This window comes from Bombus pascuorum, chromosome 2, assembly GCF_905332965.1.
Source record: "Bombus pascuorum chromosome 2, iyBomPasc1.1, whole genome shotgun sequence".
Taxonomy (NCBI): domain Eukaryota; kingdom Metazoa; phylum Arthropoda; class Insecta; order Hymenoptera; family Apidae; genus Bombus; species Bombus pascuorum.
This window is the reverse complement of record NC_083489.1, coordinates 1,374,299-1,391,651: the sequence shown is the minus strand read 5'-3', so window position 1 is coordinate 1,391,651 and position 17,353 is coordinate 1,374,299. Positions and strand designations below refer to the sequence as shown.

At 38.5% G+C, this 17,353-nt stretch overlaps 1 protein-coding gene across 9 annotated transcripts in view; it reads right to left on the bottom strand.

The window, feature by feature from the left end:
- The window catches only part of LOC132916863 (glutamate receptor ionotropic, NMDA 2B), a 337,093-nt gene that overhangs the window by 129,108 nt on the left and 190,632 nt on the right, over positions 1 to 17,353 (bottom strand). For 2 of the 9 annotated variants that reach the window (XM_060977247.1, XM_060977250.1), the window contains exon 1: positions 7,952 to 9,558. The exons of the other annotated variants lie outside the window; for them this stretch is intronic. The gene's annotated coding sequence lies outside the window, so the exon portion shown is untranslated. Of the gene's footprint in view, positions 1 to 7,951; positions 9,559 to 17,353 lie in introns of those variants that run through there. 9 annotated transcript variants of the gene reach the window in all.

Here is a 17,353-nt window from a genome sequence, read left to right as displayed (position 1 = left end):
GCTAGCAAGCAACCAAACAAATTTTACGCAATGAAGATGAAAGTAAATAGCAAGCTGCTCGATCGATCGAACTCTGACTATATGTTTATTTAGGTTTTCACGAATATTTGCATTTATTATATAGCGTATACCACGTCGCGCATAATTTTAAACAGGAATTTTGAACAAGTGTCTATCAAGAGTGAACGAGTTTCAAGTGTTAAAGACACGTAGATGGACTTATGACATCTGCTCGAGTTTAAATCTCGTTCAGATTAACGAAGTTGTCTGGACTCACGCGGCTTGAATTCGAGCAATTTGAAACATCTTGACCAGTCTGAATCTGTTATTTATTTGACTCGATTCCTTTGAGTTTCTATGCTCTCGTTAATCTTTCATTAACAAAGTTACTTCGACTCAGCTTAAATTCAAACAGCTTGATTAATCTCGTTCGAATGAGACTTTAGAATCTCATGGACGACCATAAAATTATCCGTAGCTTAAAACGACCGTAAATGTACTTCGAAGATGTCCAAATAATTTTCCTCCAGCGAATGGAAGATATTATAATATAGAGAGACAGAAAACGTGCAGATATCGAGATATACATATTCCGTGGAAGATAAATGTTTGATTTAATTCTTCAATGATAATCATTGATCTTTGGATTGTATATGGTCTTTGAATTGTGCTCCGTTTAAGCCCGTTGCGTTATATTCTTACGCTTCGGAACTGTCTTCGTTGCGTATACCTTCGTTTTCACGCTTCCCGAGATGTTAGTATACATTGAAAATCCCTGCAATGCACTCGAAGCGTTACACGCAAACGAGCATTTCCTGAGATCTTAGCTTTTGTAGGAGGACTCGCGTATATTTGCGGTGACGCGACAATTTTCGCGGGATTCCGCGGTCCTATTTATCAGCTGTCGGGTAAACGCGTCAAATATTAGTTTCCTTATCGCGTGGTTAATCCATCGTGCCATATAACATGCAGGCAGAGCATTTGTCCATTTATTGGCCGTGTTTCGATTTATATCATTCACGACGAGCCCTAACCACTTGCATATGGATCATCCCCGAGCAATAGGACTAAGTCTTTAAATTTTTTAAAAAGAGAAGTTGCTTTAAAAACGTTACCTTACAGAAGAGCTAGTTTGCGACTTGGAGAGTAATTGTAGATCAGTATACATATATGCTAGTTATTTGCAAGCGTAAATTAGAAATTTGGTACAAGTGCGTTTCTTTCCAACAACGAAATAAATTTCCTATGAATTTTATAAATTTTATAATTACGCCTTAGTACGATGTTTCAATATTTATAAATGAAGTCACTCGTACGCCATATACCGCGCGAATTAAGCTTCAAGGAAGAGATATTAACCTTTACAACCGGCAGTTGCACCGATAAATTCCAGGACACTTCTCCGCTGTTGTAATCTATAGCTGCGTGCTCCAGCTCTCCATTAACCGGATCTCTTTTATCAAAATTTACACCTACCTATCATTCATTCGCAACTTCAAAATAGTCAGTAAATCAAGACTTCGGCTTTCGTACAAACACCATTTATTCTCTACTCTCTGTTTTTACCGAACGATTTCGACATCCTACACCAAAAACATCTCCCTATAGAAGTCGCTCTACACCCACCCATCACGGAATCTTTTCCTCTTACTCGGTCGGGCGAGAACGATAAAGAAAATTAATTTGTAAATCATAGGTAGCGGGTGTGGGCGAAAGAGATTAGCTCTTGAGCCGTAACCGGAACAATTTTTCCTCGAGCAAACAGGTTTGGTTCGGTCGAAGATCTATGAAGTTGCGACGAATCGCAAAGAAGGGACAAGGGAAGATCAAAGGGCGGAGAACAAAGGTTCACGTGGCAGCGTGGGTACGAGATCGATGGCATCTCTCCATCGAGAGATTAATCAATGGCGCCACGTTGACGACACATTGTTCCCTGGTCACGAGAAAATCTTAATTTTCCCCAGTCAAAGACGCTCCTCGCCCCTTTATTAGCCTAGGTGCGACGAAACAGGACTCGAAACGTGTCACGCGACGATAGCACGCGTTTCACAAAGAGATGTTTTCGTGATAAAGTAGGGACAAAACGTCTCTTTTCAAAAGGAAAAACAGGCAAAGGAACGTGTTCGTCACTGAAAATTGTTGGTTCGATATTAGGATCTTTTACTACAACTACGGAGAAAGTTTTATGTTGCAGGTGCGGTGGAAAGAAAGTTTAAAATTGACACATACATGTGAGTACTAAGAACTTTGTAACTCGATGCTTCTTGCCAGGTTAGTAACAATCATCTATTTTGTGGCAAAAATAAGCGGACAGGTAGCAGAAATAGATATCATTAAATTTCTAATTTCAATTGTTTATTAAATAATCTATGCTCTATAGTATATAATAAATAAAACTTAAGTATATAACACAAATACCAGTTCGATTAAGCTTCACTGATGTATAATGATATATAATTTTTCTTGTCTATTTATTGTTTCCCCAACTGTTATTATTTACGTCCATTCATTGCTCTTGTAAAATAGAATTTCCTATAGATTTATGATAACAAAATTCTAACATAAGACCTTTCAAACTTACTTCTCACCGTCACTGTACCTTCGAAGCACGAAATTTGGTATTATGCCGAGAAATCTAAATGAAAGATACAAGAAAAAAAAATGCAAAAGAAAAAAGAAATCATTGTCCGTACATTGTATCAAAAGTTTCCTAAAACTCGGTTGTAAATCTGTAAAATTACTATGACGAGTTAGTTCATCAAGATTGATCATTTTGAGCATTTTAACGATACTAGCGTTAATGGGCCGACGGAGAATTACAGGATCGCCTCTATTTGCATAGTAATGTGGCCTGGTTCGCGATACTGGCAGCTGTTCTAATTGAATTTAAATGGAAAGAACTGTGTTACTGGGCAAGGACTGAGCTCCGTGTGATTCATGGCGTCTGCATGGGGTTGTTTAGGCGAATGGTTTCAGGATAATTTTGCGGTTGATTGATTATATGGATTCGTTGATTATATGAAAACTGGAAAATTATAACTTGGATATAGAGAGGATTTGTCGGGAGGATATGGAGGTTTCTTTCTGAAAAACGGCGGTAAGGGATTCTATGAATAAAAATAAAAGGAAAATATCGGATAAATGTAGACTTATTAGAAAATATTGCAAGAATACAAAATAAGAATGAACTGCTTTTTGGCGAGCAGTTATTCCTACGGTATTCTAAATAGAGTTCAAGGTAGCTAATTATAGCACGACATAGAGTAGTTTTAACGTGAAAGTATCCTTGAATATGAAATGAGAATATTTTTAACAGAGTCTTCGAGTCTCGATCGAACAGAAATCAGGAAACTGTGATTTGCATAAATCGGTATTCCGCAAGCTATAGCGATAAATATAGTAATATGGTAGGTAAATATACCGTAGAGTTAATTTAGTCTGAATTAGTATCTGCGAGGATGTCAATCGTTTGAGCAGAATCTTGTACTAACCTCACGATTACTAAGAAAATTCGAAACAATGTAACGTTTAAAAATTTGTATTTCAAATACAATATATTGTTACGAATAAGAATCCTTTAAACTTGAGTGTCAATAATATGGAGCCTTAAACCCGGCCCTTAAGGTGTTATAAGAAATCCAGAAAATCGAAACAAAAAGTTTCTAAATAATTTTATTGATTTTTTACGATATTCTTTCTCTCTGTAACATTCAATTAATATTTAAATGTCCTGAACCATAGCATACTCCATGCTTCAAATTGTAATAGCTGATGCACTTGTGTTTCCCTCTTGATAGATCAAAGCTAATCTGCTAGGGTCGGGTAGACCAATAAACATTTGTAATTCGTGCAGAAATTTCTCGAGGGTAGCGCTTTCGACGAAAGACTGACTCTGGCGTCTAGTAATATATCTTGTCTAAGGAACGCTCACGTCAAATGCGAGATACGAACACAAACCTTTAGGGCATCGAGTAACATTCCGGACAATCTGATAAACAAATAGTCAAACATCAAACATCATTTTTGATATTTTCAATAATTTGAAAAATTGCCTCTATTCGATTCATCCCTTAAGGAAATCTAGTTTCGAATTATAAGTCTCAAGTTTATTAAGAATTTTATCAAAATGAACAAAGTTCTGAAAGTAAGATACCAACTTTGAATCTTCGACGTTCTTCAAAGGCCTCGATAATTCAATGGACTTGCTCTTACTCAAACTAAAATTTAAATGAACCGAATCTCAAAATCTTAAATCACAATTTTGTCGACGCAAAGGGTACAAAGTTTCAGAAATAAGAGACGAATTTCACAACTTCTATCGTTACGCATTCCACGGTTTCCAATCAAAGTCTACGGTATATTCAGTTTCGCCTTCATTTTCGACCAATGCGCAAGCCAGTGGAAACATAAATTGTTCTGAAGCTGGCACGAGGTTCGCGGACAGGAAGGGAATCCTGTTAATTAACTTTCCGGCACAATGGCGGACCGGAACTTATAACGGGGCATCAGGTGACCGACTTTTCGTCCCCTTTTAACAAAGAACGCTGACACCGAAGTGCAGCGGAAAACGCGAGGCGAAAGTAATGACACCGCGACGGAGGGGATGAAAATGAATCACGGACGAGGCACGCTCCATTAAGGATGTTTACCGACTACCGGAGTCTGTGCTTAATCAATGCATCTTTTAATTAGACCCTCGTTAACTCTGTATCCGTCGCGTAGATGGGGCAGTGGAATTTGAAAGGTCTGAAAATGTTCGAGGTTTGGCGAGCGGTCAGTCAACACGTTTGACTGAACTATATAGATTACGGTTAGGACGACTAGATGGAAGTCGACTGAGCGAGCGGTCGACTGCAGAGAAATTTTAGTAAGTCGCTTTGTGCAAATGCAAATTTGGTCTACTAGCTCGGTCGACCACCGAATAAGGACCAAGTGGCAGGAAAGTTTTCGTGTGCGAACACAAAAACTTAGTCGTGTACGTTAGTAAAACCTAGTTGTATTCGATCGATCACCGAATCCAACTTCTTAGATTTCCTGGTTAACTAGGGTTCCGTAACTGGTATTCTTTGGTAGTCAACCGTCGATGAAGCTAGTCGATTAGATTTGCATTTACACAAAGCGACTTACTAAGCTTTTTCACTAGTCGACCACCTAACCGATTCGCCTGCAGTCGCTCTTGCAGTGAATGCGTACGTGGACGAACTGACATTCTGACGAATGAAACATCTCAAGATTACAATGTATACACTCGTAAGAATCGGTAGCTTAGGTACTGCATGCTAATTTTTACATGCAGCATCGTTAGCAGATCAATCAACGAACAATTGCGAACAATTAAATATGTTTACGTATTTATTTGTTGTGATGTATTCATTAATATGTGAACGTGTTTAATTATTTTGAGATATTAATACGTTCATTGTAGATCCGATTCCATTTTTTACAATGCTGTACGCTAACGAACAATTTTAATACGGTACAGTATATTGTAAAACTTTTTATATATGTTTAATATGAATTATAACGAAATACTTTTGCATAAATTCGGGCTTCTCAATTCACGTTCAAATCGACGTCATACATTTATAATCTAAAAGTATGTACTCACTCGAATGCACGTCGTATGCAGTAAACGTATTGAATTCGTTAAAACAGTAGTCCGCACAAATACGCATGCACAGTAACCGTTGCCGTACGCGATCGACATCTGTGATACGATAAATTTCTCTTTGATCCGGTAATTCGCTTCTTTCAAGAAACTTTCAACTCGAACGTTCGATAAAAGAACCAGAAGGACTGTGCTTTTCCAAAGATCCTACTTTTCAGAAAGCTCTCGCGTAAAGTCCAGTAAAAATATAGTATAGTCTAGTCAAATGGAGTAGAGGTGGCACGATAAATCATCGTTCAAACGATATGACAGGGTTGGATGTGACACGGCATTCACAACGACACGGTGTTGAATCCAACGAGAACAATGACGGCAATAATTTTGTAGATTTGTGTCGCACTTTTACGCCGCTACGCCGGATGAGAAAAAGGCGAAGAACGATGAGCGTTTAGTTCGATTACTTTACGCACAGGATTGCCGCGATCGAGTGGTTGGATTTACCGACCGGTGTTTAGAAGCTTCGTATAATTTATACGTTTCCTTAACTTGCACGAGAAATCAGAGAGTCGAGACTGCAAAAATATTTCCAGATATATTCGAAGTAGATTTGAAATAGCTGATGCGTATGACGGTATAAAAATGGAATGAACTTTCCTTTACGAGAATGTAGGAAAGAAACGTGGATTGAAATCCTCGTGCGGGCGATTTCGTTTCCAAGAGGAGAGTTACGTTTGTCTTTGATTAAAGTTTCACTTGCATCACAAGATGACTAGCTTTGTTTCATTCCTATTTTTACAATCAGGTTGAATAAAGTGTACACTGTCTAAGAGGAAGATGATGATTGAAGTAAATTAATATCTGTAACGTACTCGAAATTGTTCAATCGTGCATATTCATCGAAATACGATTTATCAAAGTCTTCGTATTCCTAATATTTAGTACTTTTTTAAATACCTTGTTGCTACTTTAAATAATATAATCCATAAATATATAAACATGTTATAATATCGTTATTAACTGGAGAGTATTAAACATCAAAACATCATTCAATTATCGGGTAATCAACAAAAATAGGTAGCGCAAAATCTCGACAAAAACCTCTACGATTAAAGTTTTTGTATAAAAAAAAAAAAAAAAAAAAAGAAAGGAAACAAGAACGCCGTTCAACGTGTTTCCTACACGCTCGATCGGATGATCTCCTATTTTTGCGTCTACATCGCAAATTCGAGGATTCGTTACTAATTGTTCGAGCCCGGCCGACCTAAATAACTTCTTGCAGCCATGAAATCCCGAAAAAAGACCTATATATGTTCGGGAGTGGACTCGTGAATTTTCGCGTTTCCATTCATTCGACCGGCCCTTTCGGTCGAATCCACAATTATAATCGCAAATTCGAAGGCCGCGCCCCCTTTCTGATGTAAATTCACCACCGTTTTTTAGAGCGTGACTGAGATGCCTAACGGTTCTCTAAGGCTGATTTATAGGCAAGATACACACGCGATGGCGTGGGGTCAAGTGCTTTCAAACCAGGCGTGTAGCTACTTCCGACCGTTCGATTGTGATGTACAGAGGTGATGGAGTACGATTCGACGATTTAACGATTTCACGGTTGGCCTGTTCGTTCCATGATACCATTGTGTTTGTTCTCGATAGACCGGCACGAAACGATTATTATCTACCGTGGATCTCGATTATCGCGACCGGCAACGTTTCTTTCCTGGCACGGTTTTTACAACGATGGCCTCATACGCGCACTACGCACAGTAGCGTACGATAAAATCGTAGAAGAAAATAATAATTTCATGCGGAACTTACGAGCTATTTCGACAATTTATGCCAATGCATACTCGTATATGTCAGCGCTGCTATTTCCAAGTAAATTTTTGCCGCGAGGCTAATTCGTACGCGTATCTCGCGTTAAAATGCTAGAAACAAGCACCGTCTGACACCGAACACTTTACACGCTGAAATGTTTTTACTCGCCCAGCCGAGATAACGTTTAGTTTTGCCGCATTCCGGAAGTGCTAGAAGCCCAAGAATTTTTTCCACGACCTGTAACCGACTACTAGAAAAATAAGTAGCAGAGAGCACCGTGCCACGACCCAATGAAATTCATGTTCGCGCGGTGATCACGTAGCCGGTTTTAGAAGCGGTAAAACGCGGGTTTATTCCACTAACGTTCCATGACGTGGTATTCGACATTAACCTCGGTATTAATATAGCAGGAGGCTTTCGGAGGTGACAGAATCGAAAGAAATTTAACGCTCGTAGCATCGAGGATATTGTTGTTCGAGCCTCCTAACGTCAAAGAAGGCATTAGACGTACGAGAAACTATGCCACACCTGTGACGTACGATCGTCGACTAGAAACATGTTGTAGAGATCAATGCAGGAATGGTCATACCCCTTACACGATGAAAATACCTCTTGTTCCTTGCAAGCGGGTCGTCCATAAAATTCGTACGACATAACCCACACAAACACTAAATAAATCTCTGTTTCTCTGGCAGTGATATCCGGGGACGATTCCCGTCGAGTAATCGAGAAACCCAATTCTCATTCGTTCGCCCGGCGAGTGTCAAGGTTCGACGCTTTGGTAGTCGATCCACCCTATTCCCGGAAGGAAATCAGGCCATCCTGAACGACGATTGTAACGTCCACGCTGTCCACTCATCGGTCGAGTCTTCGTAAACACTGGCGAGTTTCGCACTTGACTCTCATAGTTGCACGAACAATAGCGACAGATCGATTAACGGCACTGTACGCGTCCGTAGAAACGACCGAAGGTGTTCATCGGAATGGAAAATCTCATCGGATTGCTCGAAACAAGATAATCTTCTTGACTGGCTGATCTTGACACATCGATTGTCATGTCCATTTTGCGGCGATCTCTCAGAGATAGACTTTCCTAAAGGGACCTTCCCTTTTCGTAGACTCTTCTTTCGTTCATTTTTATCTCCGCGTCAAAAACAACCGATCCCTGTGCACTCGACCGAACATCGCGTTCAACTGACCAAGCACGCGGCTTCCAGCACATCAATTTCAATTCTCCCTCGTCGATCACCACGCACCGACTATCTCCACCAGACAGACAACCAACAGAGACAGAGGTAGTTGCACGAGGCACCCCTCGTCACCTCGGAGTATCGCCGACTACGGCACGCTCCGCTCTCCCCTTCTTTCGCAACCCCTCACGACGATCACGTGACCGGGAAATTTTACTGGCGCAGCGGAATCAAACAACTTCCTGCTACGATTCGCTCTTCGACTTCCTGCGATCCTATAATGGATAGTGCCACGAGAGTCGGATATCACACCAACTCTCTCTCTCTCTCTATCTATCTATCTATCTATCTATCTATCTATCTCTCTCGGTCGACTCGTCGATCAGTCCATTGTAGCGCGAACCAACGTTTCGAGTCTGAAAACCGACAACCACTGGCACGTCATCGTGAGCACTGGCTGTACTAGAAACATCATCGATAGTTACAGGCGACGTTGCTCTTTCGAAGCACTTTCACTTTTTTCTTGTTTTGGCGCGTGTACCGCGAGGCTGCACGTGCACCCACGGGGGTGTCTGCTTCGTAGCCGCCGTTCCCCGTGTGACACGTGTCACTGCGCTCTACCGCAGGAGAAAAGAAGAACGGCCTGTTCTGTGTGCGTGCGAGAAAGAGAAAGACAAAGATAGAAAGAGGAGGAGGAGGAGAATAGGAGAATGACAAACGCGAGACTGCACGGCGGTCCGTGGACGGAAGACAGACGCGATGGCGTTAAGAACGGAAAAGGAGGGAAAGTGTGACAAAGGGGGGAAAAGATAGCGACAGGGAGAAAAAGAGGAAAAAAGGCGGCTACCAGCTCCGTAGCCTTCGATTTTTAGAAGGAAAGTGAAGGCTGCAGACACCGCCCAGCTAACCGCCCGGGTGTGCCAACGCGAAAAACCACCCCCGTAGTGTGCTCCACAACCGATGCCCCGAATTCTGTCATTGCCCATGCGCATGGTAACCTTGGTTACCGCGCCCAAGCGCGCCAACTGTCGCCCTGGTGGTGGTCCACGACACTATCACTATACCCTTGGAAAAGTTTCACGCACCCCGCCGATTCCTACGGGACGAAAACCGTGCGCGCCCCTGCGCGTTGCTCCGTTAAAGGGGCGGCGCGGCCGTGCTGATTATTTTTTCAGCGGGACGCGTTCCTCGCTGAGCCGATGAGTCAGCGATACCGAATTAAAGCCGAGAGGACGGTTTAGGGATTCTGCGAGAGGCATTGGATTCTGACATATGTCAATAGGATGTGGAATGGAATTTCAGAATTGCTTCGATCGAATATTTTCAAGGCAATTTTCTATAATGTGTATGTCACAGGTCAAATTCTATTAAATATGCAATAAGATAAAATTCCAAGCGCCTTATCACGTGTGATCGTCCGGGTAGCATTCGGTCATTCTAGCCGTTCTTAGAAATATATGACAAGTACGACCAAAGGGCTCCTGCCACTCCAACGAATAAAGAATATAAATACTCCCTTCAAAATCATCCAAGTCAGTCTGAATATTAAAGTCTATCTTCGCGAATCGCAAATACTATTGTATAAATTGAGTGAAAATAAAGAACTCGATCTCCTGTTCGGAAATCGACGTTTTTTTATTTTTTTATCAATTGTTGATTTTGACGCGACATGTACATCGTCGCGTGTATAATCGTGTGTGAATTCAAGATATATAAAAGGATAACATTATGATAATACTACGTTGAGTAGTAAGTTCATTTTCTCTGAAAAAAGGCACGTCAGGTGTTACTATTCTCGTGTGAAGTTTGTTTAATCAAGGAATAATTTATTTATTTGATTTCTTCGTACACGTATCTTTACATTGTTTTTACAACTTTTGTAACATTTTTCGAGATGCATATGTTAATGAACAGCGAATGAACTTGTTGCTCAACCCAATAATTTCCAAGTTTTTGTGAAATTTGTAGATTTAGAGAGAATGCAATCGACGAACGTAAATTACTTATTCGTGTATTTACTAATGATGTATTTTAAAATTATATACGTGGTCCGTTGAGATAATCGTTGATTTTCAGTATTACTGTTTGAATTAATCGCGATGATTTTTGCATCGATGAAAAAATTATTTCATTCGCCTTTCATAGTTTAAAAATTAAACGATCCAACGATAAGAAGCTTCTCCAATAGTCAAAGAAGTCTTCGAGACTTAATACCTGATAAAACCAATTCATTCATTGCTTAATGAATGCCTAAGAAGTCGATTTAATCACAGGATAGTATTTTGCTATTGAACAACGGCGAAAGAAGAAAGAAACAAGTCACTGGGTTCTCTCACCTTCCACTTTTTAATTAAATTGCATTCTGTCAAAGATAAATACCTGAGGGTTTTTCAACGATGATGTATCTTACTTATGAATTAATGAATTAATAAATTGTGAACGTAAATTATTGGAAATTGAAATTATATAATTAAATTCCTGGAACTTTTCAATATTATAAACCACATTCGATACGCTTCAAATATATTACAAGGATTAATATAATGAAAGCTCGTTCGATTAAACGAATAAAAATAAAGAAAAATCTTCGCAATCTAGCAATAATCTAGCGTTATAAAGACATGTATAACATGTACTTCGTGTTTAACATATTTCGATTATCTATCAATTTAATCTTCGTAAGGTCCTCTCAGCTTCTATAATTAAACGCCGATTAAATATCTTCTCTCGTTCATACACACATTAATCTCCTTCAAATTCATAAATTCTGGCAAACTCGATGGCTGGAATATTCGATATTCATCGATGTCTGATCAAAGTTTCGTACTACCGGCCCATCGAATCCACTTTGCCAGTGGTAAAACGTACTCGAGTTTATTGTACCTCTTACTACAAACTGTAACCGATTTAGTATCTCCGATATTCAATATTCATCGGCTGTCTGACCAAAGTCTCCAGCTATTTACTGATCAAATTTGCTTGTTCCAAAAGATACTCAACCCCGTTCTCTATTTCTAACCGCATACACCAACCGGTTTAACATCTTTGATATTCGATGCTGATCAAGTCTGATCCAAGTCTGATCAAGATTTCGTTCTCCTTACTGCTATATTTATCCCTCCATCGTCAAACGACACTCGATCCCATTCTACCTCTGATCATCCGTTAATCGCGAATACACGTCCAGTACGTTTACTCGTTATGGAAGTTAGTCACTCGAGTCTTATTGTCCTTACTAAGAAAATTCGTTGTTCTCTCGTCGAACAACACCCAATCTCATTCTATCTCCAGCCATCCGTCATTTACTCGTTCTTGATAATATTCAGACCTGTTCGATATTTCTAATTGCATACACGAATCTATTTAACGTCTTCGACGCTTGATATTCATCCAAGTTGGAATATTATTATATGAAATATTATTCTCCTTATTATTATGTTCCCTGCTCCACCATCAAAGGACACTCGATCTCACTCTTCCTTCAATCAATCGTTAATCATCGCTTCGTCTCGTACGTTTACTCAATTTTGCGAAACATCCGGCAACGTATCGTAAGATACGATCACGTGATATCCATTTCTAAAGCAATAGCCGACGAGACGCAAGGTTTGCTCAAGCAAATTAACGCAGGCACCGCGAGAATTACTCGCGCATCGCGTAGTTTCCATTACTAGGCTTATAACAGATGTAACCTATGCGGGTGACGGAAACCCTCGACATTGTGGTGCGCCCCGTTCCTCTTGGATAAGTGCAGAAACGTTTTCATGACGGTGCAATATATGGTTGATCTCCAAAATGGTAAGGGATCAAGAGACTCGACCCAGTATTTGTTATATGGTATTCCGATTGATACGATATCGTAAAAACAAATATAAGCCAATAGTTTAAGACGTTTTCTCTGCCTTGCTGATGTTATTTAGCTTCTTTCTATTCGTGTATCTAAGAAAATAATATATGTACGTATGTAGGATACATACAGTTACTGGAATTTATGACACAGTGTGCGCTGACAACGTTTTCAGATGTATGGATACTGTTTGTGTTCATATCTTATGCATTATATCGCGGTTACGTTATATATAATCTTACGTAACAAATCATTATATGCAAAATAATGATGTGAAACATCTGATAAACGTGAAAAGTTTGTTCCAAGCACGGGGATGTTAAATCAGCTTATTAATTGCGTTATTGATTAACTAACTTTTATTGTTGGTAATATTGCTTTTTTTTTGAAAAATCTTTGTAAAGATTGAAGATAAAATTATTCAGGGAGATACAAATTCTATTAATACAGTAAATTCGAAAGTATATCTTACCGTGTCATTTTCTACCGTAGCTACAAAAGCAAATTAATGTAGATCATACCACAAGATGTCTCATAATTTCTGACAACAGTGAATCACTCTGATAGGATTTGTTTTGTCGACGATCTAAAGGCTGAATTTACCATTTCTAGTTAAGAGCTTTCACATTACCCCGTAACAATGAAACCGTCTTATCAGATAGATACCGTTCTATAGATGAAAGCAAATACATATTTCGGTAATTGAAAATGTAAACGTTGAAAATTTAGTGACGTAAATTAGACAGTAAATTAAGATCAAAACTGACAGGCTAATTATTATTGTCCCATTATGCACAACGTTCTCTAAGCTATTTGTATAAAATAATTTGACAAATATCGTTGTTTTTCTGTACCGTGATTATTAATTTTCCTCCACCACAAGAATGATCTTTCTTCTTTGAACAGAAAATTTTTATTATAGTAAAATTCGGCATGGCGAATAACTAGGCGGAATAATATTTACCGAGGAGACGTGAGATGTTTGATAGAATTCAGGGAAATTTATTGCGGAAATCAACACGTGGAAGTTCGTCACAGTGATGTTTCGAATGTCGGGAAACCACCATTACAAACGAAAAAGAATCGTTAACGATGCAGGATCATTTCGATATTCGAATAAAAATTCACGATGTATGAGAGAAGCTAGTGTACCAACGTCATTAATGCAATACACAAATGACACGTCGCTGTGACAAAAACAATATCAGGATACCGTGGTGTCATGATTTACGTTTACAAAAAAAATGTAAAAATATTCAAAGGACGTGAAAAATATCAAAAAATATTCGAAAGACGCGAAGAAAATAAAAAAAATATTCAGAATTTATAAAGCCAGATACAAACGAACAAACTAGCAACGCGAATTTTCCATATAACGAAATTTCAAATCTCTGACCTGCAAAATTCAGGCTTTTAATAAAAAATATAAAGAAGTTCGGAAAGGCGATGAAACATGTAATAGCTGCGAATTAATTCAATAATTGACTGGAACAAGCGAACCAGAAGGAAATCCCGGAACGAGAATTGTTTAACCTTGGTTAAGTAGCATAAACTTGCTAATCCACGCGATATTGGTCGCCACGGACTCGCTTTAGCGCTAGTTCTGGTAACTTCCTGCAAACTTTTAAAGAACCATGCGCCACGTCAGCTTTTCCTGTTGTTTTTAACGTTTCAGTTTCTGAACACGTTTGTACGTTCACGAGCCAGCGATTGAAACATTAAATAAGTTACTACGGACGTACTATGAAACGTAAACACTCTTCAAAATAAAATTGAAGAACGTGAAAATTTCGATCGATACAAGTAATTTTTCGCGTATTTCAGCGAAACGTTGCTATTCTTAGTACAATATTAAGTAAAATTTATGATAGTTGAAAAGTTGCACAAACCTTTATTATATATAGTATCCCACAATCAGATAGCATTGCTGGATACTTTAAAATCATACTGATACGACCGATCGTACGACGGATCTTTCGTGTCGATCGCCATAGCGTAAACAGGAACTACTTTAAGAACGAGGAAGAGCTTAAAAGAAAACAGAAAGCATTATCTTCTTTCGCGAGAACTTGCTCCAACTTCCGAGTCACTTCAGCCGAAGTTAGCGTCTTAGCGCTGCAGTGCCGTTAAATATTGTGCAAACTATTAAAAAATGGTAAAACAACGTAGCCTAAAGATAAACGACGACGTTGCTGATCTACATTACTCCATTAAGAAGCAAGCTCAAGAGTTACATAAACGCAATATTATTGAGAAGCTAGATAAGGTAAATAGCTTGCATATTGTTTTATGAAAGTAGAAAAAGAAAAAAAAAGAAGAAAAGGATGGAACAGAAGATACCTTACAAGAGTCTGCTATAGAAGTATAAAAACGTAAAAGAAATTTCCATGATTTAGAAGATCTATATTTCATAGTCTTCTAAATATTTCAATTTCTTCAAACTTCATAAAATTGTAGAATCTAACGGTACGAGAAGAAACGAGAAATGGATCGTAGAAAGAGTAATAAAATCCTTAGAATTCCTTTTTTATAGTAACTGTGTTAAAAAAAAAAAGAATTCGACGATGTAAAATTGACTGGAGAAAATGCAAATAGAACGTTGTCCGAATCCAACGTTTGTCACTAACAGGTTAATAAAATTGAACTGCTTGTTCTATTTAAAGATTCTCAAACAACCTATACACTATATACACCATGTAATTTTTATATCTGTATTTCTCTTTCGTTAAATTATTCCGTTTGAAAAAGTCCTATTATAAACGCAAAGAAATATTCGCCCCGGTGGTGTTCCAATTTAGAATTTGATGAATCCAAATTAGAAGCGTGGGGAATACGATAGAGCACGTTCGAAATGACTTTTATAAGTTTAGGTGATACGCGGTTAATGCTCGGTGACAAAGATAAGACGGAATTAAGACAATTTCGATTCTTATTATCATAATAGCGCACAGCCATTCAACAAATCACACTAAATCTATTACATTATGTATGTATGTTAGCCTACTGACACAGGGAAGTAGTATGAGATGCCGGCAACCCTAAGGAAGAAGCCCAGCTATCGCGCCCTTTCGTACGCTACAAACACAATTTTTATGTTAATGTAATAAGAAGTCGTGTCAACGTCGAGGCGTCACGCATTTCCCAACGAACTTTCTTCCTGAAAGTTGAACCACCTCCGCCGGCGGAACTAATAATCATAAGATGCTGGTAAACGAGCATCCTTAACCAAGATCGAGTGTTCTTTGAAATTTTGATTAAGATAAATATAATGGCGGAAGTAGATCGTCTATATCAAGAAATTATGGGATTACTTCAGATGTTCTTATCTCGTAATGTTCTGTTCAATTACAAAAGTAGATTCCGGGATTTTCTGAACAGTGGGGCGACATATCTTGAAGTTGCGCAATCAAAGAAAACCTAATCGCTCGGCGATAGAATCTTTAAGGTTAACAAGATGAGCTTATGGTTTTAGAGGAATATATAGAAAATTTCACAAAGACTTCTACGAGATAGAAGAATCTGTCTTTTCGTCTATCGCTTATGAAATAATCGTGGAGTTTGTAACGAAGACGATCCTCGGCGAATTTTTCATCCTTTTACAGAGTAACGCATTCTATGATGAATATTACGAAGAGTAAAGAGTGATCGGTGTTTTGAATTACTGTCGAAAATTAATTCGATTCTATGAAAACAAACTCTGTCACGAGGTTTGCAAGTTCATCATTTAAATAGATACGATTCTTCCGCTATATAATTAAAAATATACTCACGATATTTTGTTTAAAAAGTTGAAACCTATCGAACAGATTCTTTCGCTTTCCTGGAAAAAGACACATACGCACAAGGTTTGATTTGATTTTTCTTTGTTTAGTAGTCCTTAAATTATTCAAAGCTTTATTTATAAAACTTCCATATTCTATATATTCACAGAAAAAAAGATACATCTATGAAGAAAATTTCTTATTCAATCACCGAGAATTCATTGAAATTTCAAATCCTTTTTCTCAAACAGAGATGCAAAGGGAATTTCCATTAAAGGAACTAGAGACTTTTTCGATGGATCACATGTACAGAGAAATCCATGGAAGGAACAATATTCGAAACGAACAATTGCAAACCCGTGGAATTCCCTGCGACGACAGAATTTACCTTGTAAGCATCGTGGATCCCTCCCGAGAGTCGATTGTAGTCTCACGTTTCGAATCTCGCCCCTCGGGCTGCTAGTCCGTGGAACAGCTCGCCAGGGACTTTCATGCTACCGTAAGAAAATAGGGGTGTACTTTTATACGGCATCGATGCTTTTATAAAGGAACGGAAAAAGGTAGAACGCTGGTTCACCAAGGGCAAACCGACTGAAACTCAAACCTTTTGCAGTCGAAACGCGATTAGTCCGAAGGCGTCTTCGATGCCTTTGGTCGCGATACTTATCGGGGTTGGATTTCTTAGGAGAAAGAAAAGCGCCATTTCCTTACGAGAATATTCTATGACCGTCTTTCAGATATTCCTTTTGATCTTCCTTGTTTTATTTCTTCTTCTTACTTGTTGATATTAGACGTATAGCGGAGATTTTGCGATACTTGTTCATAAAGTGACTTTTCTACTTGATATTTCTTTCGTTAGATATATTGTTAATAATAGCGATAAGGAGAAAACGATAAGAAAATTTTACTACGTTCAAAGGTTTCTTGAGACCGAAGATTTTTCAAGAATTTCTTTCTCTTCCTTCGTGTTATATCGTGGCATTCATCATTTGATCTATTTACTCTTTTTATTTGATTTTTTTTTAATGTTAAACGTCAGATTAATAATAATAACACAAAAATAGTAATAATAAAATTTCAGTGTACTTGAGAAAAATTGTTTACGCGTAATGAGGTGAAATATAGAAACGTG